The sequence below is a fragment of the Toxorhynchites rutilus genome, chromosome 3 (assembly GCF_029784135.1).
Source record: "Toxorhynchites rutilus septentrionalis strain SRP chromosome 3, ASM2978413v1, whole genome shotgun sequence".
NCBI lineage: Eukaryota > Metazoa > Arthropoda > Insecta > Diptera > Culicidae > Toxorhynchites > Toxorhynchites rutilus.
The window spans coordinates 143,420,680-143,442,773 of record NC_073746.1 but is presented as its reverse complement, the minus strand read 5'-3'; the positions used below and the strand labels follow the sequence as shown (position 1 = coordinate 143,442,773).

Genomic DNA, 22,094 nt, shown 5'->3' with positions numbered 1-22,094 from the left:
CTGCCTCTGCTCGTTAAAATGATCGTACGACACGCGACCATTCTGGTTACGTTTGTTCGCCACCGCTGGGGTTTTGTGTTCATGACGGGTGTATATTTGATATTAATTCGCAGTTGAATTAATTAAAATTTTCCACAATTCAGAAAAATGTAGAACTCAAAGGGAGGTCGATATTAGCGGCCGGTAGAAGCTAACTTTTTTGTCTGAACTCAACTCAAACGTGTGTCGTTGGCTGCAAACTTCCAACCGTAATGCAGTTCCCTTTTCGAGGGTTGTAAAATTAATTATACGAAAGAAACAGAGTGTATGCCCTGAGCCCTTTTTGTCGAGCGCTCGCAGGTGTACAAAAATAATACCGTTTATCACCAATTCGGTCAACTAGGTGTTAACCTAACGAATCGTGCGGAGTTTGTCCACGGAGACATATGATTGAATCCTGCTGATAAGGTTGGTTCTCTCTGGTGGCGCGAGCTCCCCCGGTGCCACGAATAGGAGAAAAACGAGCAAAATATCTACTGCTGCTGCTGCGGTGGCATGTGATGAAGGTGCTTTTCCCCGAGTTTGGAACTAACCAACGAACCAACCGCTATGATATATATCGGAGCACGAGCTGGTCGGCGGAATTACGGCGATGTTTGTAGCGATATGGCGCCTACGAGTTGCGACAGTATGACACCAGTTTTTCCCTGCACCTTTGCCTATTGCTATTTGTTGTTGGTGGCCCCCGGATTGTGTGGCACGGCAGCACACACGAGAGCATTAGAGCGTGGCATAATGATGTCAGCTCGGTGTGCGCGCGCCCTGCATGCGCCATAGGAGCTCTTATCACTTTTGTTTTTATCCCGGTGTTGGTCGAAACGACGCGAGTTTAAGCCTTTAATGTAGTGTGCGATGCGAATCGTCAATATTAGATCGTCAAATATTTTTCCACGGATGAATTACAACAACATCGGGTTTGCTGCGCTATCTCAATGGGTTAGAAGTGGATCAAATGACAGTTGCTTATGTTTCGCATTCTTAATTCTTGTTTTTTCGTAAGAGAAATATAAAAAAAAATCCAGCTCCTATTAATTGTAACTTTCCCTATGAATTGCTCTATCAACCAGTGTTGCCAAACGTAGAAATTTATCTGGAAAGGTAGATTTTTTCGTTATTTTTGGTACAAATTCTGTACGGTGCAGAGTATGGATTTTCGTCAAAAAGTACAGATTTTTACAGATTTTTTTCCGCGTGTGAAATTTCTTACATTCGAACAAAGCAACATTAAGATACATGACGACTTTTACGCCGCAGTATCGCTTGTAGCAATTAAAAAAAAATAATTCATGATAGTACGCAATCTAGATTCAAAAAAACTATGTACAAGCATTATGAAACACACGAAGGACATGCAAATGTAAATGTAGTGCAGGTCTGAATCGATTATATACAGACTCGATTATATACAATTTTGGACTCGATTATATACAGTTTGAAAAAAATATTTCTTTTCATACTTCAAATATGACTTATTTCAAGTGGCTATTACATGTACAGTGGCGTAAAAATCGTGATTGTTGAAGATATTGCTTCAATTTTCACCACGAATTATTTATATCGATATTGCAACCTAATTAAGAAGTTGAGTGTCGAAGAACAAATTGTAGAGCGGTTAGAGAGCTTCAATTTGATTGATAGAAACAATCAAGTTCAATATAAATTTACAATAATACATTAAAAATTATTAACTTTTAAGTTTTTCACTTCCAAAATGTTATTAAAATCCACTAATTTTGATGTTCCACTACTACATCAGCCATTCCATGCCAAACCGATATAGTGTTTTTCAGATTTTCGTAAAAAATGATCATTTTGTTCTTTATCGCAAAACATTAGACCCGTATTTTTTTTTTTCGTTAGGGTGAGCATTTCCTCTTTTTTTTTTCCTAAAATTACTTTTTTCACAAATTCATAACTTTTGAACCACTGAACCGATTTAGATAATCGACATATCAAATTTAAGGCAATGAGCTAGCCTTTTATTAAAAAATATTAAACTTGCAAAAAAATATATTTCATTCTCGTTATTGTCGAGTCGTAGTCGTTTTTTATTGTTTTGATGGCTATGGTCTAGAGGGCGCTATATTCTTAATATTTTTTCATGAAAGCTGAGAATTTTTTACATAACATAACTCGATATTAGAGATGCTATTTTTTTCGTTTTTTAGTTATGATTTTTCAAAGTTAGCCGATGATTCAAAAAACAATATTTTTTTAATTCTTCATTTGAGAGGACTTCAGCCTCCTGGGCTGGTTCGCCTCGACTTCAAAAAACAATGTTTCCCCCTTTTTTTCACTACAAAAAAATCATAACTTTTGAACTACTGGACCGATTGAGATGATCGACATATCAAATTCAAATTGAAGCTTATGAGTCAGTTTTCTTTGAAAAAAATATTACTTTTGCGAAAAAAATGGATTTTAGTTTTTGTAATTATTGATTGAGTTAGTTTTTTTATATTTTTATCGGTTAAGGATAGAGGGCGCTATATTTTTTTATATTTTTTCTGGAAAGCTGAGGTTTTTGCACATAATATGTCCGAAATCAGTGATGTATTATTTTTCGTTTTTGGGTTATTATTTTGCAAATTTAACATGTGTTAAGTCTTCGTTTAATATTCCTGTGTGACTCGACTAGACCTATGCGACTAGACTCCAATCTTCCCGCAAGTGTGATATTTTTTCAAAGCTTATTGGCTTCAATTTGATACGTCGATCATCTAAATCGGTTCAGTAGTTCAAATATAACGATTTTTTGCGAAAAGTCATTTTGGATAAAAGGGCAAAAATGATATTTCTGACCACCGGTGAACTTTGAAAAATCATATCTCGAAAAATGTTATGTAAAAAATCCTCAGCTTTCCAGAAAAAAATAAAAAATATATAGCGTTCTCTAGTTGTAGCGCCCGGGCGGTCCAAGGCACTTTCTTTAGGAAATAAATACAACTTTTTTCTCCAAGCTGTGAGTTCCGACTCTAATATTTGATCCATTTTCTTTTAACGAAGCATTCCTAATCTTAATTTCTACCGACTGAACTCCAGAGGCGGAGCTTGTTCATTCTTACCTTCTCTCTGTTTATCTCTCTAACGCTCTATCTCCATTCCTTCTCTTCCTCCTTACATTCATATTGGAAAATCCTTGGTTGGATTGTCCCCTATCTCTTTCCCGTTAAAATCATAAATTCTTATTGAAACTATTTACACGACCCGCCATAAAGATCGTTCGGGGAGATGTATTTATTTAGGCTCGAGCCTATTGATAATTTTGGGTATACAAAACCCGCCTGTTTTATTGGTCGCTGCATAGTCCAAAGCCATGAAAACAATAAATACGACGACAGTCAATAATTACGGAAATGAATTTTTTGCAAGTTTACTATCTGTCTTTCTGATTCTTATGGACTCGGAAACTACTGAACCGATCGACATGAAAATTGGTATGTAGGGGTTTTTGGGGCCAGGGAAGGTTTTCGTGATAGTTTGAGATCCCTCCCCCTCTCTAAGGGGGGGCTGCCATACAAATGAAACACAAATTTCTAAATTTCTCGAGAATTAATCAAGCAAATGAAACCAAATTTGCCGTGTGGAGGTTTTAGGGTGCAATGAATGATGTGGTGGTTATATACCCCTCCCCTTCTCTTAGGGGGGACTTCCATACAAATGAAACACAAATTTCTGCAATAACTCGCGAATTAATCAAGCAAATGAAACCAAATTAGGCATATTGAGGTTTAAGGGTGCAGTAAAAGATTCTATGTTGTTTAAACAGACCCCCTCCCCCCCTCTAAGAGGGGGCTGCCATACAAATAAAACACAAATTTCTGAATTACTCGAGAATTAATCAAGCAAATAAAACCAAATTTGGCATGTGGAGGTTTTAGGGTGCAATAAATGTTTTTACGGTTATGAGACACTCCCCCCCCATATCTAAGAGAGGGCTGCCATACTAATGAAATACAAATTTCTGCATTACTCGAGAATGAATCAAGCAAATAAAACCAAATTTGGCATGTAACGTAACGGAGAAACATGTTATTTGCAAGTGATTGAAAAATTTTGAACGAGAATTGTGTCTGAAAAAAAATAATCTGATACTATGATATCGAGTTTTGGTAGAAGTACTAGGAATTTTATAGTAAAAGGTAATTTTAAAGGGTAGATTAGAAGATTAATCAATGAATAATTCTGCGATTGGACCCATGAACCGCACCCATGAACCGCTTAGTGAGAAAACGTGGATGTGATAACGAAAAATAAATTTTGAACGGGACGAAGTTAGCCGGGTCAGCTAGTTTTTTTATAACAGCTCATTGCCTTCAATTTGATATGTCGATTATCTAAATCAGTTCAGTAATTCAAAGCTTATGAATTTTTGAAAAAAGGAATGCAGATAGTTTTTTTTTCGTATGAGAAAGGTGTTTTCCGACATTAAAGGGATGAATCAAAAATCAAATATATTCAAAAAAATAAAAAATACATGCATAAAAAAGGAATAAAAATTTTTTTTTGACTCGATTTTACACAGGATTCGATTGTATACAGTGAAAAGAAATCAGAGACTGTATATAATCGAGTCCGCCCTGTATTTGTAGTAAATTAATGAGTATATTTTCATGCTAAATTTCTACAACGTATATTTTCGATGGTTCAGATTTTTGGACGAACAGATGAGAAAGATTGTTAACCCCTCTGGTACCGATTAAAATGTGGTAACACTGCTACCAACTATTTGCAGTCACCAATCATTCGCCGATTCCCTCCGCAATGTAAATGTCGACAATAAAAAAATATCAAGGAAACGGAATACTATGATCGTCGTAAAACAAAACCAAGTCACTCGAATCGCGGCACAATTTTCCCTCTTTCAGTAGCCACGAGGGGTCGTTTACCACATTTAACGCATTTAACAGTAAAGCAGCAGCAGCAATAACATCGGTAGTGGCAGTAAATACAAATGGGCGGCTTTTTACGAGAAGAGTTATTCTAGGTGAAAAATGATCCACACTTTGCGACGCCCCAAAGGCAACATTGTTTCTCCGGTCCGCGTCGCCAGCTCGATAGCCCTGTCCATCACAAACCGTCATGGTGTACTTCACCCACCTCCGTCTAGCGCCTCTTGAATCGTATCAAATGCAATTAGGGAACACGATTTGTCGTTGCGAAATTAGCTCGTTATCACGTTGACCAATATCGCGATTCTCGACTGGGGCTTTTCTAGAGCAGTGGGTGGAGGGTTTCAATCGTGGATAGTGCGTGTTTGAGTTGGATATGTCAAGTCGTTGTTAAAGCGTAGGGTGAAAATGGATCGAAAAGATCCATTTTCGGAGCCCTAAGTGATTCACAGAATTCGGTTCGAGATCTTGACAAATACCGGGAATTCGATACCTACGCCCAAGTCAGAAATCCCTTCCCAAGAAGCTTATGCAAATGTTTACATTGATTTGATTTACCGACGTTTGGCTGCTCGTGGGGCTCATTTGGTTCGGGAATCAAAACAGTAATGGCATAATATTATTACTGGAAGGAAAAACATGAAAACATATTATTCCAACCATCAACTTGAGTACTGGGAGAAAACAACTGACACACAGGGGACGGGAAGCTTGTATCGATCCGTACGTGTTTATTTGCGTAACCGTGGCCTGAATCGGTGCTAAGTACCCGGGGACACAAGTTTGCACATTTAAAACTAGCCAGTTTTGAGGCAACCGCAAAGTAAACGTTAACTTGTACGGTTTCTGCCTTGATGGTGTCAAATTGTGGCGCCTTCTGCTTGCAACCTACGAACGAATTGTACTTTCAACCATTGCCAGCGTTTGATAATTTATAGGCGTTCTGCTCTTCGACTGGAAATGAATGAGAACATGTTTTTTCCATAATGCGTCTTTGTTAACCTCTGTCAATATTATCTCTTTTCCTGGAGAAATCCTTCCAAGCTTGGATATATTGGGGCGAATTCTGGAAAATGGTGTATCAAATTATAGTTCAACCCATACAAATTAACAGTCAATCGGCAGCACAAGCTCAGATTGCAGTAAAACTTAGTGAGTCTAAAAATATAAGCAACTCTGCACACTCGAAATTTCCAAATAAAAATCTAAACCACTTTTTTTCCTCAATCCCAACAAAATTTTCGCCATAGAATGAAATGTAGGAAATTATTTAGATTTTCATTATAAAATATCGGAGAATTTTTTAGAACTCATTACACTGAAAACATTTTGAAAATTGAAATTAAAAAAATAATATTCTTAATTAAAATATTTCCCTCAAAATGTGTTCACAAACCAATTATAGTTTTAAAAACATCCGTTTTCGCCCACAGAGAAAAATAGTTGAGAAGGCGAGAGAATGTTATATTATAATATTATACGATTGCCGAGAAATGATTCGTTTTCCATGACTTCTTGATGCCGATAATGGTTTTCCACTTCTTCAGTACAGCTGAAAACATTGCATGGTAACATGCAGTGACATCGTAAAATTCGAATATATTTTTTGAAATTTTTAGAAAATAGTTTTTCGAGAAAAATTAATTGTAAATTTTAAAACTATTTTCTACAGTGATTTTTTTTAAATTTGGTCGATATTTTGTTCTTCTCATTTCATAAATATCATTATTTCACGAAAATTGCGTAGTCATATAGTTTTAGAACTATAATTTTTTGTGAAAATTTAAGAAAAAAAACAAGCGGACTTTCTAATGCAGTTTTAAATAAATAATTGCAGGTCGGAAAACGTACCGCACAGGGCAGGAAATGTCACATTGCTCTTTCAAAATAGTTAACACTCCTATACTCGCGCATTGGTCTGTCAGACCGAGAAATCAATAATTCGTTCATTTCTCAGAAAATATGAACACTACGACTTTGCGATTCTCTCTAGCTTCGTTATTCGTCGTTCGTCATCGTTTAGCGTATCGCATGTGTTGGTACAAAGGGAACGTGTGTCACTTTTTCAACACTTTCGGTCTGACACACCGACGCGAGTATAGGAGTAACTTTTTTGGACATGTGACTTTTTTCATATTCTAGAATATTGTTGAATGAAATGTATAAATTAATGTTAGTGGCGAGGAATATTTATTGAATATAATGCATAAGATCATTACCGGACTATTCTTATTTGGTTTCAGTCCCTTTTGTAACTGGATTGAATAGATCCATATATTAACTATTCGTCGATATATTCGTCGTTAGATTCATATGTTCAAAAGCAAAATGTAAATGTTTGACTTTCGTATAGTTATTCGCTAAGTATAATGGTCATACATATACACACTTGTGAAAGAATTTCACTTGTGGAATAATTGTAAACAGTAAACTACAAACTAATCGGTGGTTTATGCTAATTTTTAACAGTTACAGTTTCGGGGATATTTTTTTATAATGGACAATATCAACAAGAAAACAAGAGAAAGAAAAGGAAGCTCCTAGAAATCCTTTTATATCATCTTTTTATGTCCTATCTATAAAAAGGCATTCATTTTTAGTTTACCAAGAATAAAGAGACAAAGAATATTAGAAATATGTAAACTTTATATTCCAGAACCTTTATCGTCTGGTGATTATCTAGAAGGTCGGTATACATTATTCTCTTCGATAAAAGACCCGAAAAACACGCAACAATTGCATGGAATGTAAAAAACGTGTTTGTTTCGAACATGCAGTTATGCTATGTTCTGATTCTTACTCCAATGAAACCACAATCGATTAATTCATTTTTATGTTATTTTATAGCTCTTTATACTTCCATGAATTGCTTACGGCTTACGCTTGCTTATTTTTAATTAATAACAGTGAAAAATTCGAATTTCGTTATTTGTGTTGGAGTATCAGAAATTAATCTGTTTTGAGGAGGCTTAATTAGATGACTATTAAAACATAATAAAGACGAAGAAAACATATTTTTTGGAGTTTTTTTCATTTAATAATACCATATTCTCCAAATAAATGCCAATAAAGCCTGAAAAATACACAATGGCAACATTACAGAGACGTTCAATTTTCGGTCTGTGACACCGTGCGCGAGTATACGTGTTATGATTTTGCACGCGAGTACAGGAGGGTTAACGACGCACTACGACCTTGACCACTAACATCGAGGAAGACTGTTACAAACACAGGTCCGGCTAGAGACCTTCACGGCAGGCTGTTCACGGGTCTTAAACACCCTCTTCCATGCGGTCTTTATTGAATGCATGTATTCCTACCCACAATGAGGCAACTTAAAGGGGGAAGGAGGAAATTTCGGGTTTATAGGTTGGTCAAAAAATTCATTGATCATTTCAATGAAAACCAAAATAATTTCCTACATTCCATTCTTTAACTGAAACTTTGTGAGTCTGATAGATTTTTTGTAGTTTTTTTTTTTAATTTGGGTTTTTTCAACTTTTTTTTCGGAAAATCTTAACTTAAAAACTATAAGATCTACAAAAAGTTGGTCAGAGAATGAAATGTAGGAAATTATTTAGGTTTTCATTACATATAAATAATCATACATATAAATAGCCCTTTAACCTTCCAACAAGTTTTGGATATATTTACATGGAAAGAGTTGTTCGAACAACAACTTTTTCATATTTTTTCTTTGAAGAAATACTATTAATGTTCAATTTGTAACATTTTTATGTATAAATTATCGCAATTTACATGCTCTGCTAACTTTTCTCTATTTAGAAACATGTCAAGAACATGCCAAACGTGAGAATTTACACACGAAAATGTAACGAGCAAAACATTATTTTTTTTCAGGATTCTTCATACAAAAATGACTTATATTCCAAAAACTATAAAAGATAGAAAGTTGATGTCTTCGACAAAAGTTTATATTTTAACAAGATCTACAACTTTGTCGAATACAGTGTATCGCTAACTTGATTTTAAACAAAATTAAGATAAGTTGTGTTTTTTTCAAAGAAAACATCAAAAAGTTGTTGTTTGGAAAACTTTTTCCCTGTAAAAGTGCACATCTTCCGATGTATGGACGACTTGTTGGAAGTTGTAGGGGCTATTCATATGTATATTTTTGGGAATTTCAAAAAAATACGTTTTTGAGAAAAATCAATTTTAATTTTTGGACACTTTTTCTTGCTTCAAACGCCGGTAGCTTCATTTTTATTTGTAATATTTTTTTCGTTTAATTTCTTTTGTATTCTTGAATAAATGATCAAAGAACAGAGAACAAAGTGATGTATATTAAAAGTATTATTTGTTTTGTTTGTTCAGAGCTCGAAAACATGTCAAAAAAAATGCCTCTATATTAGGACGGCTAATAGATGCCGAATGGCCAAAGACAGATATTTTCCGCAGTTTTTTCGTGGGCCAGGTTAAGGTAGATGAGGAAGAGATTCGTTTAATTTATTCGGCGCTCAGGACAATGTTGCAATGTTAACCTTCAGAAACCTTTCCAATCAAACAGGCATCAATGTATTTTTGAATTCGTTTGGGTTTTATGATTGGGATTTACAATATCTCACGACCGAATATCCTTGTCCTAAAAGTGAAATTGCTTCGGATGAAAATCACTGTTGAAAAAAACGAACATGTTCTGAATTGGAGTACAAAAATCGGTTGCCTGTAAAAAAATAACGATTTGCTGGTATTTATCAGCACTTAGAAGTCTCTTTTTCAAATATTCCATGCGTCATACTTTCGCAACAGTTTAGTGTATTTTCTTAAATTTTAACAAAACTCAGCCTTAAAATCGGCATAGCAACGTCACGATGAACGCTATCTTAAGATCCAAAGATCTGATTAAACAGCGAGCAGCTCGAAGTTTTATTAAATAATAGTATGCCGTCTAATTTTAACAAAAGCAACAAATGAGTAGTTTAAATCTTGATTGATATTTTACCAGGCTAATATTTCCAATGGGACAGATTTTGCACCATTGCCTAGAGTACCTAGATAAAAATGATTGAACCACTCTTGTAAGATATTGCGTACTATTAAAGACTTTATAATGCATTGAAATAATATTAAAGTCCTTTGAGAAATGTTGAGGACAGATTTATAAACCTTTGCGATAAAGTTCCCTATATATCATATGTTCTGCCTCGTAATTTGAGGACATTTGGCGCAAAAAGACTTATTTTTCAAAACCCCGATTTTTTGTACGTGGTTCCCCGTGTCGAGGGATTGTGTGATTTGCCCAATTGCACACGATAGGATTGAGAGGGAATTATCCCAGCCAGATCCCAGAGCTCTGTTATTCTTGCCCAAGTTAAGTATAATCCTGAGGATTTTATGTATGAATTCGCTGGAGTTTGAGTTTGCGCGTCTGGGCACATCAGTTACAAATAGGGGAAGGTGGCACTGGTCCGACCCCCTAAATTGCAACGGCCATTCATCGCAAAAAAAAATCATCTACGAGTGAGTCATCTGTAAAAGGTGTCCGAAGAGATATTAAAGTCAAATAGATCGAACTAGGATTGCGCGATCTCGGATCGATTTTTAGAAGATCTTTTCCATTCAGATTTACGATTTTTTGGATCGATCTTTTGTACTCGATAAATCGAGAAAATAAATCTGTTCGCTTTCTATTTTTGCGATCTTAGAAAAACTTTTTGTAGATTTGTTTTTCAGAATACATCGATTTTAATCTCACCAAAGACCACCTAACAACATTTTTTGAACATATTGTCAACATGTAGATCGCGGCAGCTACTGAGGGGATGTATTGCAATCAGTGGCTCATAGGATAACTGAACGAGATGTTGACATCAATTCCAGACGAAATGTTGTTTTTTAGAACTGGCGCCAAAATCTAGAATCGGCTTCAACTAAATGACAGACTACGGCACGATTGGCTTTTGTGTGATCGATGTCAACTGAGTTCTGGGCAGATACCAGTTGTTGAATTACTAATACTGCTTCTCCAATTAATTCATTTTATAAAACGGCACCCTGTTTAAGGAACAGACGGCACTCCTATATTATAAGCAGATAAATCGGAAAAAGGCTTTTGATTTTTCAAAGATCGGCAAAGATCGATTCTTTGGCACCGATTTGATCAGTGGATCGATCCCTATTTCATTTAAGAAATCGATTTTTTTATAAAGATCGCCCAATCATACATCGAACACATAAATGAAACGGACTGACATAAAAAGAACAGGATTGTGCAACGCATAGTTCACACTGCGTCCTTCAAGATACAAGAAATTTCTGATACGAAGAATACGTTCAGGCGCATGCATATTAATTTGCGCCAACAGTGCAGGGCGGTCGATTTCTCCGGTCAAAAGTTTGGCGACAAACATAGCCTGAAACGTCTCCTTTCCAGCGTCTCCAGTCCCAAGAGTTGACAACAAGCCTCGTAAGGTGGCATTTAGTGGATCCCGTCACGGAAGATTCCAGAGAGCATTTCCCACAACGGGCCTGGCCGGGTAAGGGAGTAAAAAGTGCCCCCAAACCAAATCACTAGCTATATGGTATGGCAAATATTGTATAGGATATTAAATAAGAAATTTTGGCGGTTTATTTGAACCCCTATGTGGTTTGACGTAGGATCTATAGTGAAAAACATACTTTTTCATTTAATTCACGCCATCCTCAAAAGATTCGAGATAAAAATTTGAAAAAAATACTGAATGTGCATCTTACTACGATGTATTAAGAAAAATTATCAAAAAAAAGTTCATCAAAAATTTTAGTACTAAAAAAAAAAATTGATATTAAAAAAAAAATTGGGATTTAGAGATTCAGTACTACTATAATTCATATTTGAATGTGTTTCTACGGCTTTTCTAGATATGTGTGATTTTTTTCAATTTTTTTTCAGTGTTGCGCGGTACCAAAAAAATTTTTTTTTATACTTCCAAATAGTCTGGCTGGGTAAGGGAATAAAAAGTCCCCCAAACCAAATCACCAGCTGTATGGAAAATATTGTATAGGGTACTAAATAAAACATTTTGGCAGTAGTACCATATATTTGACTACTTATATGGTACACCATATTATCTTTGGCGTTTTTTTTCACGTCATAGCATTAGCTTTGAGACAAAAATAAGAAGAAAAAAAACTGAAAGTACATCTTAGTTAGGTGTATCGATCAATATTTTCAAACAATTTTTTCATCAGAAAATCAAACACTAAAAATTTTTAAATTAATTTTTATCTTTATTTTAAATTGAATTTTATTTTTTTTTATTTTGACATTCAGTACTACTCCAGTTTGTATTCAAATTTCTTCCTACGTCTATTTTAGGTATATGTGATTTTTTTCAGAATTTTTAGAGTGTTTCTCGGGGTACAAAAAAATTATATATATTTTCAGGCAATTCGAAATTTTGAAAAAAAATATTACTAATTTTACTCTAATTTTTATTTAAATGCGTTCGTATGTGTTGTTTTTCCACATGTAGCGTATTTTTTTCTTGAATTTTTATGAGGATTGTGCGAAAAAAAATGTTTTTTTGGCCTTTGGGCATTTTTAATTTATTTTGAATTTAGAGACCCATAACTGCTCTAATATTTTTTAAATTTTGTTTTTCTTATGTCTAAATTTTGTCGGTATATTTAGAGCATTGCGCTGTACAACTTTTTTCCCGTATCTTAAAATATATGAGATTATCTTTACATTGGATTTAGATGGTTTACCAAATTCATAGGAGTCAGCAGTACGATAGAGCTCTGTGAGAAAAAAATTAAGTCCTTGTGGAAAGATCATTAGGATTAATGAGAAAAACACTTAAAAAATCCGATTTGTTTTTTTTTATTTCAATCTTACAATTGAAAACCACGAATACAATAAAATAATCGATTTCAAGAAAATAAAAAAATAATGCAGACGATGAAGAAAATTATTTTTGTGCGTCGCAATGCTCTTAAAAATTCAGGAAAAATTACGCCACATGTAGAAAAAAGACACATACGAACGCATTTAAATTAAAATTTGAGCAGATGTGAGTCTCAAAGTTATTTTTTTTCAAAATTTCGAAATGCCAGAAAATCTATAAAATTTTTTTGTACTGTGTATTTATTTTTTTTATTATTAAATGAAAAAATAGTTTGAAGATATTTATCAATCTAGAAAAGCCGTAGGAGCACATTTAAATATGAATTAGAGTAGTACTGAATCTCTAAATAAAAAATAAAAAAAAAATCAGAATTTCTATATTTTTTTTAGTACTAAAATTTTTGATGAAGTTTTTTTTTAATGTTTTTTCTTGATACACCGTGGTAATATGCAAATTCAGTATTTTTTTCAAATTTTTATCTCGAATCTTTTGAGGATGGCGAGAAATAAACGAAAAAGTACGTTTTTCACTATAGATCCTACGTCAAACCACATAGGGGTTCAAATAAACCGCCAAAATTTCTTATTTAATATCCTTTACAATATTTGCCATACACCTAGTGATTTGGTTTGGGGGCACTTTTTACTCCCTTGCCCGGCCAGACCCTTTCCGCTGAATAGACTCTACGAATCCAGTCCCAGAATCCAGTTGAAACGGGCACCAGACAACTGCGCTAAACTCCAGTGTACATCGAACTAGCAAGCAGTATAGAGATCGTAGACAGTGTGGATCACGGAATTCGCTCGTAATTTTAAGAATGAAAACCAACTACCGGTTGGCTTTAGCGATAATTTCGTTGAAGTGCAGTCGGAAACTGAGCGCATTATCAAGGGTCAGTCCAAGGTCACGGATGTGGCTTACTCGCGACAGGACTTGGTCAAAAATGGAGTAGTTAAACACAATTGGCTTGAGCTTTCGATGAAACGAAATAGTGTTGCATTTCGACATACTGATCGACATCATATTTCTTAAATACCATTCTCCAAAGTGTTTGACCAGATCCTGAAGCCTATGGCAATCTAGTGCGTTCCTGATTGCCATATAGATTTTCACGTCATCGGCGTAGAATTTAGCGGCACCCAGTTAGAAGTATCAAGGACACTTCGTTGATGTATAGTGAAAACAACAATGGACCTAGGTTGCTTCCTTGAGGCACTCCCGAAGGATTAGAGAAGTCGCAAACTATACAGGTCCAATTTTGACACACATCCGTCTATCTTACTACTACTTACATGTCGTAAGTCTTAATGAAATCCCGAGTTTGTTCAGCCTTGCTAGTGGGATTTTGTGATCGACGCGGTCTAAAGGAGCCTTAAGATCCGTATACACTGCGTCCACCTGTGTACCTTGCTCCATATTGCGCAGACAGATGGAAACAAAGTAGATCAAATTGGTTGCGATAGACCTTTTTGGGAAGTAACCTACTGATCCGATGACAGATAGTTCTTGCAAGAGGAAAACACATTGATTTCAAAAACTTTCGAACAAGCGCGAAGTGATTTGATTACTCGATAGTTTTCTATGTTATGTTTGTCTTCTTTTTTTGTACACTGGAACCATCACTGACTGCTTCCATAGCGAAGGAAACATACTCTGTTGTAGAGAGGCGTCGAATAGGTTAAAGGGTGCGCAAGACCTGGTGCACATTTTTTCAATACACATTTCCGGACCGGTAGTCAAAGAATACTTCAATTTGCGGATCGCAGCCTCCACAACATCACTGGTGACTCGAAAGATGTCGAGATTCAATATGTTGGTTTGAGTGTCTCTAACGGCAGCAGCAACTTGCATTTCGGAGGACAAATGGTAATTGAATGCTCGCTTGAAGTGAGTAGCGAAGAGATTGCATGAATATTATAACTCTTAAACTATGTTTTACACTGGTCGGTTTGTTTCATGAGCGCTAAAAACTGAAAAAACAGAGGCCAAATTGGAAATTGTATTTTTCGACACCTTAAAAAATGGTGGTCCTGAAAAGACCTCCCCATGGTCCAGGACCGGTCATGTACTTCTTGCAGCGAGCCTGCTCCCAACTGCATGGGAATAGTATACATTCCGAATTATATAGGTAGTGGATGAAAATAACTGACGAACGGAAAACGAATATAATCTTGTTTTGACTTCCGGTTTGCTGATAATGGCTCTAAATGGTCACCAACGGAACCTTAAACGTAAACGGAAACGGAAGCGGAAACGGAAGCGGAAACGGAAGCGGAAACGGAACCGGAACCGGACACGGAACCGGAAACGGAGCCGAAACCGGAATTGGAACTCGAACCGAACTGGAATCGAAACCGGAATTGGATCCAGAACCGGAACCGGAACTGGGAAATCGAGGGAAATCATTAGTCATAGCCGGAGAAATGGGTACACATGCGAAAGGTACACAGTCTCCCTTACTAAAAACATAAACAAGGTTTCAACCAATTTAAAGATGGCCAAGTCTTGTTGATCCATAGAATGCGTGGAGTGAAATTATTTTACAGTACTTAATATACCTGAACAATTTTAGCTCAAGGAAACTTTCGCACAATTTCTTTGCACCATATTGCTCCGTTCCGGCCCCTACTCGTTCGTGGGGGACAGACTTCTTCCAGGCGGAAGCGAGTCAGTTTGTCGCGATCAATTCGCTGAGCATTAAAAGCGCCGCAAATTAGGCCCCCGAAACGAAAAATAATCGCACACAGGCTGTCATTACAGCGGCGCTGTATATGCAGCAGCTATATGCAAATCATTATTCGGCTCCGCTCCAACTTTTTCGACGGTAATTTTGCCAATTATTGGTCGGCGGAACATAAGAATAAAATAACGAAGGAAATCTCCACCGGAGAGGCGCGCGAGTAGAAGTATACAACAAGAGGTCCGGAAAAATTGAAACCATTAAGCACAAACGAAACACCGAAAACCAAGCAATCGGCAAACTGCCGCCAAACACGGAACCGTACTTCCTTTATTCCTCCCCCCCCCCCCCCCACTTGACAAGTAGTAGTTTTGCGACTTTTAACTCGAGGCGCAGTGATCGTAATAAAGATGGGAACAGAAAAAAAGCTGCTGCTGCCATCGAATTCGTTTCGTTTCATTGCCCCTTTTGCTCCAATGATAAAGCGCATATATAGAGTCGTTGTGTCCGCGGATTTGCTGCCCTCAAACCGCCGCTTTTGGTGCTTTGGAGAAGGAGGAGAAAGCGTCGCGTGTGGCCACACCGCACACGGCTGTGTGATAGCAAGAAAACAATTTTCGTATGAAACCCCCCATAATTTTCTATTATTATGCGGCACAAATGCGATCCCTCCACCAGCTTACCTGATTACCTGCGTGTGGTGTATTTGCAGCAGGTAGAATGTGCTGCACAAATGAGCGTATGATTTCGTCGCCATAACCCGCGGCGCGGTTCCGTTTTGATTTGTAAACAAGCAAATCGAAAAGTTAATTAAAAAGACCACATCGGTAATTGGGTGTCATTTTTTTTATCCCATTTATTTATTTAAGGCTCATTAGCATTTTAGCTGTAACAGAGCCGAATTTTAATCGTGTACATGTCACATGGTTATCATATCTATAATTAGCACATTACACAGTGGCCGTTCGCCAGTATTCCTTCTATACCATTACATATGGTACATTCACACAGTAGCCATTTAGGCGTAAGAGTATTCTTTCTGTTCTTCCATTATCCAGTTGGACCACCGGACAGCGGAGACAGTTGATTGATCATTGTTGAGTTATTTATAGAACAGCAGCCCGATGTGTCTTGCAGAGCAGAGCAGTTGTATGGATGAATCGATCTTTTTTCGACCGTGGATCGATCTCCATCGCTGATGATTGTTGCGTGGACGTAGCTATTCTGTAACAACACAAAGATGGTCAATGAGGGCCCTGAGTTTTGAACTCACGATCGATCGCTTAGTAAGCGAACGCGCAACGAATGTGGCTACGGAGACCCCCTAGGTGTCATTGCTACCACGGAGTGTGTGGATTTGGGTAGGTTATTTTGTGATTGATTTTCGGGGTCCAACGGAATTCACGGATAAAATTGGGTCGTAACATTGTAGTTACGAATCTAAACAAATTATTCTGGAGGCAAACCATTCACCTCGTAAATGAACGATCAGGATGTGATATGGAGATATTTTCTCAATTGATTTCGTTTCCAATTTTTTTTGCAATACAGGGTGACGCATAAGTCACGCAACGCTCTCTGAAGGAAAAAAAATAACGATCGCGCTGCAACTATCGAGCGTGTTGGTTCCTAAGCGGTTCTGTTGTCGACTTTGTATCGTTTTTTTCGAGAATAAAGATTTTGTATCGTAGGACATTTTCTTCATACGATTTTTTTTTGTGCAAATCGGTTGCGTGACGTATGCGCCACCCTGTATATCTGGATCCTAATCTAGAGTTTACGACTTAACAAACAACACAATTGAATCCAATTCTGAAACTTACGCTGTATGTAGGTAGAGGGTGTTTTTTTGCATCACGAAAAAAAAACGATGTAAAAAATTATCCATTGGGTATTTTCTCTTAAAAATTTGATGAGATTTATAAAAATCCCATCAACCGTTTACACTAGCGCGAATTTATATAATGAATATATTCATATTTTCGTAGAATTCATTCACCTCAACTAGAATTGCATCCAACTTGAGTGATTTCTGACCAGTAAAAAATTCACCAGCGTTTACATATGCCTGAATTTATTTTAAACATTCTATATATATACACCTTAAAGAAGTGTATCATATAGGGTTGGGGAAAAAGAAATATCGTATGTCTGATTGAAATTTGACGCTTTATTTAACATACTGAAAATTATCCAATTGAGGTCAAATATGCGCCGTTTTGTTCGCAAACTTGTTGCCATTTAGAAGGCAACTTCATTATCCCTCCCTTATAAAACCCCCCTCCTTATTTGCAAAAAACTCAGACAGCCAGTTTTCTCAAGCCTCTTTTGAGACCAACTTAGTATCACCAAGAGCGTTTTGCATGGACCGGAAGAGATGATAATCACTTAGAGCCAGGTCCAGAATATACGGTGGGTGCAATAGGACATCCCATCCGAGCTCCAGTAAAGGGTGTGTCACATCAAATTGCATCTCGGAAAAAACGCTGTAGAAATTCGCCCAGTAGACCGATCCTTTTGAAAATTTTAGACAGTAAAATAAAAACTATTAAACAACTTTTGGCATTTTCTTTTTACTCATACTTCGAGCCCAAGCCCGTATGCTCGCACCTTCCTCTTCACCCCGTCCATAAGGTTCTGTACAACGTCAGGTTGTAGTTTTTTTTGAACAGAAATCCATTTTCTCTTGAAGTCCGCCTCCGATTTGACAACTTTTGGGTTCTTCCGGAGGGCCTGCTTCATAATCGCCCAATATTTCTCTATTGGGCGAAGCTCCGGCACGTTGGGCGGGTTCATTTCCTTTGGCACGAAGGTGACCCCGTTGGCTTCGTACCACTCCAACACGTCCTTTGAATAGTGGCACGAAGCGAGATCCGGCCAGAAGATGGTCGGGCCCTCGTGCTGCTTCAATAGTGGTAGTAAGCGCTTCTGTAGGCACTCCTTAAGGTAAACCTGCCCGTTTACCGTGCCGGTCATCACGAAGGGGGCGCTCCGCTTTCCGCAAGAGCAGATCGCTTGCCACACCATGTACTTTTTGGCAAACTTGGATAGTTTATGCTTGCGAATCTCCTCCGGAACGCTGAATTTGTCCTCTGCGGAGAAGAACAACAGGCCCGGCAGCTGACGAAAGTCCGCTTTGACGTAGGTTTCGTCGTCCATTACCAGGCAATGCGGCTTCGTTAGCATTTCGGTGTACAGCTTCCGGGCTCGCGTCTTCCCCACCATGTTTTGCCTTTCGTCGCGGTTAGGAGCCTTCTGAACCTTGTATGTACGCAGGTCCTCCCGCTGCTTGGTCCGCTGGACGAATGAACTTGACAAATTCAGCTTATTGGCGACATCCCGGACCGAACTTCACAGATCACGTCTAAACTGCTTAACTACGCGCTTGTGATCTTTTTCACTGACGGAGCATTCATTTTTGCCGTTCTTCACCTTCCGGTCGATGGTTAGGTTCTCGAAGTATCGTTTTAGTACTCTGCTGACCGTGGATTGGACGATTCCCAGCATCTTACCGATGTCCCGATGTGACAACTCCGGATTCTCGAAATAAGTGCGCAGGATTAATTCACGACGCTCTTTTTCGTTCGACGACATTTTTCTAAATTTACGAAAAATTTACAGTGAAGCATAGCCAACGTGATCCATACACTCTTATCTAATTATAAGCGAATGCTGAAGATATAATTCCTAAAAATTAAATTTCTACAGCGTTTTTTCCGTGATGCAATTTGATGTGACACACCCTTTAGCTTCTGGCGGGTCATCAAAGATCTGTGAGGCCGAGCGTTGTCCTGGTGGAAAACAACACCATTCCTATTGATCATTTCTGGCCGCTTCTGGTCAATCGCCTGCTTCAAACGGTCAAGCTGCTCACAGTACAGAACCGAGTTGAGGGTCTGGCCCTAGTTGAGGCAGCTCATAGTGGATGATTCCCTTCCAATCCCACCAAACACACAGCAAAACCTTCCTGGCCATCAATCCGGGCTTGGCGATGGTTTGGGCCGGCTCACCGCGCTTCAACCACGACTTTTTTCGCTTTAGGTTGTCGTACGTGATTCACTTTTCATCACCAGTCACCATCTTCTTCAAAAATGGGTCGAGTTCGTTCCGTTTCAGCAGTGCATCGCAGGCGTTGATTCGGTCTGAAAGATTTTTTGCGTCAACTCGTGTGGCATCCATACATCCAGCTTTTTTTGGAATCCAATCTTCTGCAAATGGTTCCAAACGGTTTTTTTGGTGAGTTCTCATATGCCGATCTACTTGGATGATTTCAACGATTTTATAGGTTTCCACGACGATTGGCCTACCAGTACGGGGTGTATCTTCGACAGCCACTAGAACGAAATCGTGAAACCAACGCTGTGCTGTGCGAATCGTTACAGTATCGGGTCCATAAACTACACGAATTTTTTCGGACGCCTTCGTTGCAGTTTTACCTCGCAGGTAGTAAAAACGTAGAATATGGCGAATTTCTTGCTTGGTGGACTCCATCTATGACGCGCTATAACTTGAGACTGAAAAGGACAATCACAACACTGTCTAAATGACACTTGTAGCACAGATTGTCGTATTTAAATAGCCGTATAGTATGACCCGATGCGATAAGTACAACACAAGATATGTTTAATTTGTGTAATTTGACCATTTTTTATTTTGTGTTTTCATGGGCACTTTGCAGATCTTATGAGGTATTAAATTTTCTGTCCATTTCCGGAAACAACGGCCTTTCAGTGCTATCATCTATAACGATGCAACAGTAAATCATCAGAAAATTTTTGTAGTGCTTTCTTGAGCGTTCCTTCTAGATTTTATTTCGCATTACGGTTCGATACAACTTGTGTCTCGACATTTCTCAAACCACTTCTTCATTTGTATTTTTGAATTTAGGATTGCTCGTGTCATTTTCTCCGTGTCTGTCGATGACAAAATCGGGGTCCGTTTGAAAAGAGCATCCACTGTCGAGTGAGTTTTGGGATCAGTTGCCTTTGCTTCGATTTTCTGGTTCCCCATCGATGGTTAGACCTTCTTCAAATTGTAACAGGACTTGAAATATCGTGAAGTTTTGGGTTATTGAAAAGTTTAGCCGACTCAGGATAGTCCGGATTTTCATTGCGTACGTGCAGGATAGATTCGTGACGCGCTATAACGCATTAAAGGATTAAAAATGAGGTGCAAGCACGATAAGAACAATATTTTAGCATGAAAACTATTATCAATACTGAAATTATTTAACTACCAATCGGTATGGTCATGTACACCAGTGGTCAAATAATGGGAAAGTAAACCAAAAAGAACAAAAGAGAAAAATCCTACCTCTCACTGACGAATTTCGGGAAGGCCTATATAATTGCTATGGTATTCCCTTTCGCGGATAACCCGCACCGCGATAATTGAGGTTCTACTGTAAATGAACTCATCCAGATACTTAAAATAATAAATTCATATTCTCATACTGCTTTACGATGATTCATTCTTTTCCAGCAAACTGCTATCTTTATTACTAGAATGGTTTTTGATTCTCCAAGAACTCAAAAGACATAAAAAACACGACTTCTAATTAAACCAATTTGCTTTTTTGACACAGAACTACGTCTTTCATTAAGGGGGTTAAATCCGAAAACAGGTCACGTTTTTATGAAATAAAATTAACGTTAATAACTATTTTTGCCGCGAACGGATTCTGACTATTTATATACCAAACGAATCGGAAATTCCCTAAGATTTATTTTTACGCTGTATATTACAATCCACTGGTGCGTAAACGGTTTATGTTGATGAAAACTAGAAGCATTTCCATTTTCCCATACATTTGTCACTTGTGAGCAGTGTCTTAGAATATCAACAAATATTCACGAGAAACGAATATGATTTTGTTCCAGTGTAAATGACTTTTTTTCAGCTTGAAACACACTGTTCTCATTATATTGATGACAATAACAAACGAGTTCATTTTGTTCACATCGCTGTCGCATGAGCAATTTTGCTATAATGAATGAATGCGACATTGATTGGGGTTCATAACTTCGCTGTTATTTATACTTTGGATATCAAAAGCAACAAATTGATATCCATCACATCCGAAACGATATTCGTTCTGGCAGTGAATTTAAGTTCAAAATAAATTTTATTTGGCGAGACGGTAGCAACGACATATGCAGAATGGATACAACGAGTGGTTTTAGCTACCATCAAGTCATTTGCGATATCGGGAATTTCATAAGGTATTTCCGATTACGGCATCCGGCAACTGCAAAACCCAACCGCACACAGCAGCCTCAGGTTAGAAATTAACAACAGCTGATATTCATTTGGCTGAAATGAAATTCAGTTCTGACGATTCCGATAATCAAGATGAAAATGACACTGGGTGGAAAAAATAAACATCAAAACATATTGAAGGACAAAAGTTCATTTGCTCATATTCAATGGTTGCCTGGATCTGTTATTTTAATTTTCGTTTGGAATATATAGGTTTTCGATGCAACCTAGCCCGAAAATCTATGCATTTGATCATAGCGAAGATGATTTTTTCCAACACTGCTTGTGAGCTTCCCTACCCATGTCGTCAAAACGAGCAAAACTTATCGGCGATCAACGAAGGGGTAAGATTTTAAGTCTCCGTGAATAAAGAAT

The 22,094-nt window shown here is 37.5% G+C and overlaps 1 protein-coding gene across 9 annotated transcripts in view; it reads right to left on the bottom strand.

The window, feature by feature from the left end:
• Positions 1 to 22,094, bottom strand: part of LOC129775257 (mucin-12) — a 553,123-nt gene that overhangs the window by 82,052 nt on the left and 448,977 nt on the right. The window lies entirely within an intron of this gene.